The sequence below is a fragment of the Aplysia californica genome, unplaced genomic scaffold, assembly GCF_000002075.1.
Source record: "Aplysia californica isolate F4 #8 unplaced genomic scaffold, AplCal3.0 scaffold00611, whole genome shotgun sequence".
Lineage (NCBI taxonomy): Eukaryota > Metazoa > Mollusca > Gastropoda > Aplysiida > Aplysiidae > Aplysia > Aplysia californica.
Genome location: NW_004797881.1, coordinates 23891 through 35711, shown reverse-complemented (window position 1 = coordinate 35711; position 11821 = coordinate 23891).

The following is an 11821-nucleotide window of genomic DNA, read 5'->3' as shown; positions in this document are numbered from 1 at the left end:
GGGGGGTTGTTGCTTTCATGTCGGTTTTTGTTTTTTTGGTCGGTGGCTGTTTTATTTATATTTATTTTTTTTGTCAGTGCTACTCATGGTGCATTCCGTGACAGTTGACCCAAGGGGGTGGGATGGGAGCGGGTGGGAGCGGTCATTTTACTGCGTAGGGTTATTTCCCTTTAATATGGCAGGGTAGATAACCAAATAAATTACGTTTTTAGACAAGAAAATCCCTAACTTGAGAGGTTGACCTTAAGTTTTTCACTTAAGGCCAACCCCTCATAAAAAGCATTTGTTCTGCTCAAAACCTCATTTTAATTGTTATGTCCCTTGGGTCCGAGACGGGGGACATACGTTTAGGCCACAGATCTGTCCACTTAAAAGGCCCATTCCTTCCTTATTTTCCCTTCGATTTACTTACTTTTTTCGCAAAATGTGCTACAATTTATAGTCTTTGGTAAACTAAAGCTCTTTACAAAAATCTCTACCAATGTTGAAAATCGTTTTCCTTGAAAAATGAGGTTGTTTTGGGGAGTTTCTTTTTTGTTCAAAAGGCAGAATTCCGGAGTCCGTAATCATTTTCATAACAATAACAAACAAAACATTGGGTCTGACACATCATTATATATATGTTGTAGTTTTTGTACGCTAAAAATATGGGTACCAATAGATCAAAATTCCTAGAGAAAAACGTGTTTCAACATTGATGCAATTTCCCCCTTGTGTCAGACGTTTACTTTTTGTTCATAGGATAAAATTCAGGACTTTATAACTGTTCTCCTCAGTAATGTAAAAATTCTGGGTCTGTCACATCATTATATATATGTTGTAGTTCTTGTTCGTTAAATATGAGTACCAATAAATTTAAATTAAGAGAAATATATGCGTTTGAAAATGGGTGCAATTCTCATTTATCAGTTATTTGATTGTTGTTCATAGGCTAAAGTTAGGACTTATTAACTGTTTTCCTCAGAGTAATATAAACAATCCGGGTCTGTCACATCATTGTATATCAGTTGTACTTCTTGTAAGCTAAATATGAGTACCAATAGATTAAAATCACGAGAGAAATACGCGTTTGAAAAATGATGTTTACTTTGTGTTCATTGTATAGAACTCAGAACTTTATAAGTTAGCTAAGAAAAATCGCCATAACTTTTAAACCCATAAAGATATCACCAGTATTTTAACTGTTTTATGACCATTAAGGCAAGGACTTTCAAATGGCTGTTTTGTAAACTTAATGGGCATTTAGTGGGTGCTCTGATGTGGTCTGCTCTTTCTTTTTTGTTAAACATCTCTTGTCCTTAAGTCTCCTCCTCCTTTCTTTTGTATATTACTCTTCGGTAGTAACACTTTCAATCCGCAACACTTAATTGTGTTGCAAGAGCTGTAAAATTCTCAAAACAACTACAACTTAAACTTTTGTAAATTTTCTGTCAACCCCCTGTCTGTCTTTCTTTTTTTTTCAGAAACAGCAACCAGTAAGTCAATATGAAATTATCTGTCTTGACCAACAAGTTTCCGGAGAAACCTATGTACCCTGAGCTTTAAAATGTAGGGCTGGGGTGGAGGTCCCCATTTTTTTGGGTGGGTTCATCTTTAAAAAGAATCTTTACGCTATGTGCATGTATTTTGTACAATCAAGAAAGATTTTCATCCACTGACCAAAGTGCCAGCCAGAAATTTCGTCTTCCTGTGACATACACAAGCTGTTGTGTTCATTAATGCTTTATGCCTAAACTCTGTTCCTTGTGTGTGGAAAAACAGTTTGTTCCAAAGTGATGCTTGGTGATGCGGCTTGTTCTTGTTTTTTGGGCGAAAGAATAACAATGTGTAATTTGAATAAAGTCAAGACAGAACTTGACAAAAACTGATCTGTGGTTGAAAAGTGTCTTTTTTTTTTACTTCTTTGCAATGAACTGCGTGTACATGTATTTTTAGAGCTGAGTTGTGAGTTTCTCTCTCTCTCTCATCGAGACCATCTGTAACTTGGTAAATGAATCTAGACGTGCTAGAAAAAATATTTTCAACAAAAAGAAGACAAAGTAAACTCATAAAAATTATAGTAAATTTCAAATATATTTATTCAGATAGATAGTAATATATAAGGCATACTACAGAAAAATAACAATAACAATATTTATGCAGCATTCATTCATTCATGCGGTCATTAAAATATTTCAAATCTATAAAGTTATTGTAAGTGGCACAAGCCATTGAAAATTGATTTGAACCAGTGAAATAAAGCAAACAGAATCATTTTCAACAAGTCTACCACACCTGCAAACTCAACAGAGTTTGAAAATGTCCAATTTGATAACAAACGCAATGACAAATATGGTGATGATGAAGATGATGAAAATGACAACTGAGAGAAAGCCAAGCATGGTTCCGATAAACTGGGGATGAGCTACAAAATAGGGATGAGCTAAAAAATAATAGGGATCATCTAGAAAACACTGAGGATGAGCTAGATAATAATAAGAATATATTAGAAAATACTGGGGATGACCTAGAAAATATTACCAATGAGCTAAAAGCTGCTGAGGAATAGCTACATAATATTACGGAAGAGCAAGAAATAATAGGGATCATCTAGAAAATACTGGGGATCAGCTAAAAAATAGTGGGGAACATCCGGAATGAGCTAGAAAATAAAAGGGATGAGCTAAAAAATACAAGGTTTGAGCTAGAAAACACTGGGAATGAGCTAGATAATAAAAAGAATATTCTAGAAAATACTGGAGTTGACTTAGAAAATATTACAAATGAACTAAAAGCTACTGGGGATGAACTAAAAGCTACTGGGGATGAGCTAAAAAATAGTAGGGATCATCTAAAAAATACTGAGGATCAGCTAAAAAATAGTGGGGAATATTCTGAATGAGCTAGAAAATATAACGGATGACATACAAAAGACTGGGGAAAAGTTAAAAATTAGTAGGGATGAGCTAAAAAATAATAGGGGTAATTTAGAAAATTCTGTGGATGAGCTAGATAATATTAGGGATGAGCTAGAAAATAATAGGGATCATCTAGAAAATACTGGGGATGAGCTTTAAAAAAGTGGGGAATATTCTGAATGAGCTAAAAAATATTAAGGATGACCTAGAAAATACTGAGGATCAGCAAAAATTTATAAGGTATGAGCTATAAAAATAATACAGGTAATTTAGAAAATACTGGGGATGGGCTAGAAAATATTAGGGATAAACTAGAAAATTCTGTGGATGAGCTAGATAATATTAGAGATGAGCTAGAAAATAATAGGGATCATCTAGAAAATACTGGGTATCAGCTAAAAAATAATGGGGAACATTCTGGATGATCTAAAAATTACTGGGGATGACCTAGAAAATACTGGGGATAAGCTAAAAAATATTAGGGATGAGCTAGAAAATACAGGGGATGAACTGGAAAAAAATAGGGATTATCTAGAAAATACTTGGGACCAGCTAAAAATTAGTGGGGAATATTCGGAATGAGCAAGAAAATATTAGGGAAGAGCTAGAAAATACAGTTGACGAGCTGGAAAATATTTGGGATCACCTAGTAAACACTGGGGATGAGCTAAAATAAACACTGGGGATGAGCTGGATGAGCTAAAAATAATATGGAAAATCAAGAAAATACATGGGAGGAGCTAAAAAGTAATGGGGAATATTCTGGATGATCTAGAAAATATAAGGAATGGCCTAGAAAATACTGAGAAAAGGCTAAAAATTATCAAGGATGAGCTAGAAAATAATAAGAATAATCTAGAAAATACTGGGGATGAGCTAAAAAAAAATATGGATAATTTTTAAAATACTGGGAATGGGCTAGAACATTTCAAGGATAAGCTAAAAAATATCAGGGATAAGCTAGAAAAAAATAGGGATCATCTAGAAAATACTGGGGATGAGCTAAAAAAAAAGTGGGGAATATTTGAAATAAGCTAGAAAATACTACGGATGAGCTAATAAACACTGGGGGGCGAGCTGGAAAATATTAGGGATGACCTGAAAAATACTGGGAATGAGCTATAAAACACTGGGGATGAGATAGATCATTTAAAAAAATATTCTTTAAAATACCGGGGTTGACTTAGAAAATATTACGAATAAGCTAGAAACTACTAGGGATGAACTACAAAATATTATGGATGAGCTAAAAATAAAAGGGATCATCTAGAAAATACTGGGTATCAGCTAAAAAATAATGGGGAACATTCTGGACGATCTAGAAATTACTGGGGATGCCCTAAAAAATACTGGGGATAAACTAAAAATTATTAGGGATCAGCTATAAAAAATAATATGGATAATCTAGTAAATACTGGGGATAGGCTAGAAAATATTAGGGATGGGCTAGAAAATACTGGTGATGAACTGGACTAAAATAGGGATCATTTAGAAAATACTTGGGACGAGCTAAAAATTAGTGGGGAATATTCGGAATGAGATAGAAAATATTAGGGAAGAGCTAGAAAATACAGTCGACGAGCTGGAAAATATTAGGGATGACCTAGTAAACACTGGGGATGAGCTAAAAAACACTGAGGATGAGCTGGATGAGCTAGAAATAATATGGAAAATTTAGAAAATACTCGGGAGGAGCTAAAAATTAGTGGGAAATATTCGGAATGAGATAGAAAATATTAGGGAAGAGCTAGAAAATACAGTCGACGAGCTGGAAAATATTAGGGATGAACTAGTACTAGTAAACACTGGGGATGAGCTAAAAAACACTGAGGATGAGCTGGATGAGCTAGAAATAATATGGAAAATTTAGAAAATACTGGGGAGGAGCTAATAAGTAATGGTAAATATTCTGGATGATCTAGAAACTATAAGGAATGGCCTAGAAAATACTGGGGAAGGGCTAAAAATTATCAAGATTGAGCTGGAAAATAATAAGAATAATCTAGAAATTACTGGGAATGAGCTAGAAAATGATAGAGTTAATTTTGAAAATACTGGGGATGAGCTAAAGAACGTGGGGAATAATTGGAATAAGCTAGAAAATACTACGGATGAGCTAGTAAATACTTGGGACGAGCTGGAAAATATTAGGGATGACCTAGAAAATACTGGGAATGAGCTGGAAAACAATGGGGATGAGAAAGATATGACCTAGAAAATAATAAGAATAATCTAGAAATTACTGGCCGTGAGCTAGAAAATAAAAGGGATAATTTAGAAAATACCGGGAATGGGCTAGAAAATATCTAGGATCAGTCAGAAAATATCAGGGACAAGCTAAAAAATTATGTGAATGAGCTAGAAAATAATAGGGATCATCTAGAAAATACTTGGGAGGAGCTAAAAAAAAAGTGGGGAATATTTGGATTGAGTTAGAAAATATATATGAATGAGCTGGAAAATATTAGGGATGACCTAAAAAATACTGGAAATGAGCTAGAAAACACTAGGGATGAGATATATAATAATAAGAATATTCTAGAAAATCCCGGGGTTCACTTGGAAAATATTACGAATAAGCTAGAAACTACTAGGTATGAGCTAGAAAATATTAGGGATGAGCTAAAAATAATAGCAATCATCTAGAAAATACTGGGTATCAGCTAAAAAATAATGGGGAACATTCTGGGTGATCTACAAACTACTGGGGAAGACATAGAAAATACTGGGAATAAGCTAAAAATTATTAGGGATCATTAAAAAAAATAATATTGGTAATCAAAAAACTACTGGGAATGGGCTAGAAAATATTAGGGATGAGCTAGAAAATACTGGGTATGAGCTGGAAAAAAATAGGGATCATCTAGAAAGTACTTGGGACGAGCTAAAAATTAGTGGGGAATATTCGGAATGAGTTAGAACATATTAGGGAAGAGCTAGAAAATACTGTTGACGAGCTGGAAAATATTAGGGATGTCCTAGTAACAACTTGGGATGAGCTAAAAAGCACTGGGGATGAGCTGGATGAGCTAAAAATAATATGGAAAATCTAGAAAATACTGGGGAGGAGCTAAAAAGTAATGGTGAATATTCTGGATGATCTAGAAACTATAAGGAATGGCCTAGAAAATACTGGGGAAGGACTAAAAATTATCAAGGATGAGCTGGAAAATAATAACAATAATCTAGAAATTACTGGGGATGAGCTAAAAAAATAATAGGGATAATTTAAAAAATACTGGGGATGAGCTAAAAAACGTGGGGAATAATTGGAATAAGCTAGAAAATACTACGGAAGAGCTAGTAAATACTTGGGACGAGCTGGAAAATATTAGGGATGACCTAGAAAAAACTGAGAATGAGCTGGAAAACACTGGGTATGAGAAAGATAATAATAAAAATATTCTAGAAAATACTTGGGTTTACTTAGAAAATATTACAAATAAGCTAGAAACTACTGGGTATGAGCTAGAAATTATTAGGGATGAGCTAAAAATAATAGGGATCATGTAGAAAATACTAGGTATCAGCTAAAAAATAATGGGGAACATTCTGGATGATCTAGAAATTACTGGGGATGACATAGAAAATACAGAGGATAAGCTAAAAATTATTAGGGATCAGCTAAAAAAAATAATAGGGATAATCTGGAAAATACTGGGGATAGGCTAGAAAACATTAAGGATGAGCTAGAAAATACTGGGAATGAACTGGAAAAAAAATTGGGAAAAATCTAGAAAGTACTTTGGACGAGTTAAAAATTAGTGGGGAATATTCGGAATAAGCTCCAACATAATACAGTGGAAACCATATATAACAGGCCCGCTAATAGCAGGGATCCGGTAATAACAGGGATTTTTAAAATCCCCGTTTTTTGGTACTCTTTGTCTCTATTAAAAGTTATCGGCAATAACAGGGCCTCATCGGAGCCCAACCGGTTATAACAGGGACAAAGGCTCGTTAACAATGAGTAAAAAGTAAGAGAGAGAGAGAGAGAGTAACACAGTGATGGAGCAAGCCCACGCAAGCCATGCCACTGCAAGCACACGCAGTGTGTGAAGCGAGAGAGGGCTGCAGTTTGCTGCAGACCTCGATCTAGCCAGAAACCTAGCAACACGCACACATAATGTGTCACCAACGATGTCAAGCGCGAGAGAAAATGCCTTTCAATTGACAAAAATACGAAATAATCCAGATTGTTGACAAAAAGCAAGCTCCACTGGCAGAGATTTGTCGTCAGTTCGACATTCCACAAGTGTCGATTCACACCATTATCAAGGACAGAGAGAAGATAGTGGCAGCATACTCCAATGGAAAGTTTGCTCTGGATCGAAAGAAGATGAGACTACCCGATGCAGATGCCGTGGACAAGCTCTTCTGATGTGGTTTAAGGAGGCAAGGAGAAAGTCGGTGCCAAAACCCCTGTTCGTGGGTACTTGTGGCTAGGGAAACTACCCATGAATAAGTACAGCCGGATTAGTCCAAAAATGCTTACTTTCCTTTGCATTTCTGATTTAACAGGGATCGGATAAAACAGGACATTTTCTCTGCTCCCATCATCCCTGTTATATCAGGTTTCCACTGTAGGGAAGAGCTAAAAAATACTGTGGACGAGCTGGAAAATATGAGGGATGTCCTAGTAATCACTGGGGATGAGCTAAAAAAAACAGGGAAGAGCTAAAAAAACACTGGGGATGAGCTGGATGAGCTAAAAAAGATATGGAAAATCTAGAAAATACTGGGGAGGAGCTAAAAAGTAATGGGGAATATTCTGGATGATCTAGAAAATATAAGGAATGGCCTAGAAAATACTGGGGAAGGGTTAAAAATTATCAGGGATCAGCTAGAAAATAATAAGAAAACTCAAGAAATTACTGGGGATGAGCTAAAAAATAATAGGGATAGTTTAGAAAATACTAAGAATGGGCTAGAAAATATCAATGATAAGCTAGAAAATATGAATAAGTTAGAAAATTATGTGGATGAGCTAGAAAATAATAGGGAACATCTAGAAAATACTGGGGAACAGCTAAAAAAAAAAGGGGGGAATATTTTAAATGAGCTAGAAAATACTATGGATGAGCTAATAAATACTTGGGGCATGCTGGAAAAAATTAGGTATGATCTAAAAAATACTGGGAATGAGCTAGAAAACACTGGGGATGAGATAGAATGATAGATAATAAGAATATTTTAGAAGATACCGGGGTTGACTTATAAAATATTACGAATAAGCTAGAAACTACTGGGGATGAGCTAGAAAATATTAAGAAGGAGTTAAAAATAATGATAGGATCATCTAGAAAATACTGGGGATCAGCTGAAAAACAGTGGGGAATATCCCGAAAGAGCTAGAAAATATAAGGGATGACCTACAAAATACTGGGGATAAGCTAAAAATTATTAGGGATCAGCTAAAAAAATAATAGTGATAATCTAGAAAATACTGTGGATAGGCTAGAAAATATTAGGGATGAGCTAGAAAATACCGGGGATGAACTGGAAAAAAAATTGGGATCATTTAGTAAATATTTGGGACGAGCTAAAAATTAGTGGGGAATATTCAGAATGAGCTAGAAAATATTAGGGAAGAGCTAGAAAATACAGTTAACGACCTGGAAAACATTAGGGATGACCTAGTAAACACTGGGGATGAGCTAAAAAAACACTGGGGATGAGCTGGATGAGCTAAAAATAATATGGAAAATCTAGAAAATACATGGGAGGAGCTAAAAAATAAAGGGGAATTTTCTAGATGATCTAGAAAATATAAGGAATGGCCTAGAAAATATTGGATAAGGGCTAAAAATTATCTGGGATGAGCTAGAAAATAATAAAAATAATCTAGAAATTACTGGGGATGAACTAGAAAATAATAGGGATAATTTAGAAAATACTGGGAATGGGCTAGAAAATATCAGGGATAACCTAGAAAATATCAGGGATTAGCTAGAAAATTATGTGGATGAGCTAGAAAATAATAGGGATCATCTAGAAAATACTACGGATGAGCAGAAAAATAATAAAGATGACTTTAAAAATACTGGGAATGAGCTATAAAACACTGGGTACGAGATAGATAATAATAAGGATTTCTAGAAAATACCGGGGTTGACTTACTAAATTTTATGAATAAGCTAGAAACTACTGGGGATGAGCTAGAAAATATAATGGATTAGCTAAAAATAATAGGGATCATCTAGAAAATACTGGGTATCAGCTAAAAAATAATGGGGAACTTTCTGGATGATCTAGATATTACTGGGGATGACCTAAAAAATACTGGGGATAAGCTAAAAATTAGTGAGGATGAGTAAAAAAAAATAATAGGGATAATCTAGAAAATACTGGGGATAGGCTAGAAAACATTAGGGATGAGCAAGTAAATACTGGGAATGAGCTGGAAAAAAAAGGGATCATCTAGAAAATACTTGGGACGGGCTAAACATTTGTGGGGAATGTTCGGAATGTGTTAGAAAATATTAGGGAAGAGCTAGAAAATACTGTTGACGAAATGGAAAATATTAGGGATGACCTAGTAAACACTGGGGATGAGCTAAAAAACACTGGGGATGAGCTGGATGAGCTAAAAATAATATGAAAATCTAGAAAATACTGGGGAGGAGCTAAACAGTAATGGGAAATATTCTGGATGATTTAGAAAATATAAGGAATGGCCTAGAAAATACTGGGGAAGGGCTAAAAACTATCAAGGATGAGCTAGAAAATAACAAAAATAATCTAAAAAATACTGGGGATGAGCCAAAAAATAATAGGGATAATTTTAAAAATACTGGGAATGGGCTAGAAAATTTCAGGGATAGCTAGAAAATATCAGAGATAAGCTAGAAAATTATGTGGATGGGATAGAAAATAATAGGGATCATCTAGAAAATACGTACTGGGGATGAGCTTTAAAAAAAAGTGGGGAATATTTGAAATGAGCTAGAAAATACTACGGATGAGCTAATAAACACTGGGGGTGAGCTGGAAAATATTAGGGATGACCTAAAAAAAATACTGGGAATGAGCTATAAAACACTGGGGATGAGATAGATCATAAAAAGAATATTCTTTAAAATACCAGGGTTGACTTAGAAAATATTACCAAATAAGCTAGAAACTAATGGGGATGAGCTAGAAAATATTAGGGATGAGTTTAAAAATCATAGGGATCATCTAGAAAATACTGGGTATCAGCTAAAAAATAATGGAGAATATTCTGGATAATCAAGAAAATACTGGGGATGGCCTAGAAAATACTGGGGATAAGCTAAAAATTAGTAGGGATGAACTAAAAAAATAACAGGGATAATCTAGAAAATACTGGGGATAGGCTAGAAAATATTAGGGATGAGCTAGAAAAAATTAGGGAGAGGTAGAAAATACAGTTAACGACCTGGAAAACATTAGGGATGACCTAGTAAACACTGGGGATGAGCTAAAAACACTGGGGATGAGCTGGATGAGCTAAAAATAATATAGAAAATCTAGAAAATACTGGGAAGGAGCTAAAAAGTAATGGGGAATATTCTGGATGATCTAGATCATATAAGGAATGGCCTAGAAAATACTGGGTAAGGGCTAAAAATTATCAGGGATGAGCTAGAAAATAATCAGAATAATCTAGAAATTACTGTGGATGAGCTAGAAAATAATAGGGATAATTTAGAAAACACTGGGAATGGGCTAGAAAATATCAGGGATAACCTAGAAAATATCAGGGATAAGCTAGAAAATTATGTGGATGAGCTAAAAATAATAGGGATTATCTGGAAAATATTTGGTATCAGCTAGATCAAGAAATTACTGGGGATGACCTAGAAAATACTGGGGATAAGCTAAAAATTATTTGGGATGAGCTAAAATAATAATAGGGATAATCTAGAAAATACTGGGGATAGGCTAGAAAATATTAGGGATGAGCTAGAAAATACTGGGGATGAACTGGAAAAAAATGAGGATCATCTAGAAAGTACTTGGGACGAGCTAAAAATTTGTGGGGAATGTTCGGAATGAGCTAGAAATTATTAGGGAAGAGCTAGAAAATACTGTTGATGAGCTGGAAAATATTAGGGATGACCTAGTAAACACTGGGGATGAGCTAAAAAAACACTGGGGATGAGCTGGATTAGCTAAAAATAATATGAAAAATCTAGAAAATACTGGGGAGGAGCTAAAAAGTAATGGGGAATATTCTGGATGATCTAAAAAAAATAAGGAATGGCCTAGAAAATACTGGAGAAAGGCTAAAAATTATCAGGGATGAGCTAGAAAATAATAAGAATAATCTAGAAATTACTGGGGAAGAGCTAGAAAATGATAGGGATAATTTTAAAAAATACTAGAAATGGGCTAGAAAATATCAGGTATAAGCTAGAAAATAACAGGGATAAGCTAAAAAATTCTGTGGATGAGCTAGATAATATTAGGGATGAGCTAGAAAATAATAGGAATCATCTAGAAAATACTGGGGATGAGCTTAATAAAAGTGGGGAATATTCTAAGTGAATGAGCTAAAAAATATTAAGGATGACCTAGAAAATACTGAGGATCAGCAAAAATTTATAAGGGATGAGTTATAAAAATAATACGGGTAATTTAGAAAATACTGGAGATGGGCTAGAAAATATTAGGGATGAGCTAGAAAATACTGGGGATGAACTGGAAAAAAATAGGAATCATCTAGAAAATACTTGGGACGAGCTAAAAATTAGTGAAGAATATTCGGAATGAGCTAGAACATATTAGGGAACAGCTAGAAAATACTGTTGACGAACTGGAAAATATTAGGGATGACATAGTAAACACTTGGGATGAGCGAAAAAACACTGGGGATGAGCTGGATGAACAAAAATAATATGGAAAATCTAGAAAATACTGGGGAGGAGCTAAAAAGTAATGGGAAATATTCTGGATGATCT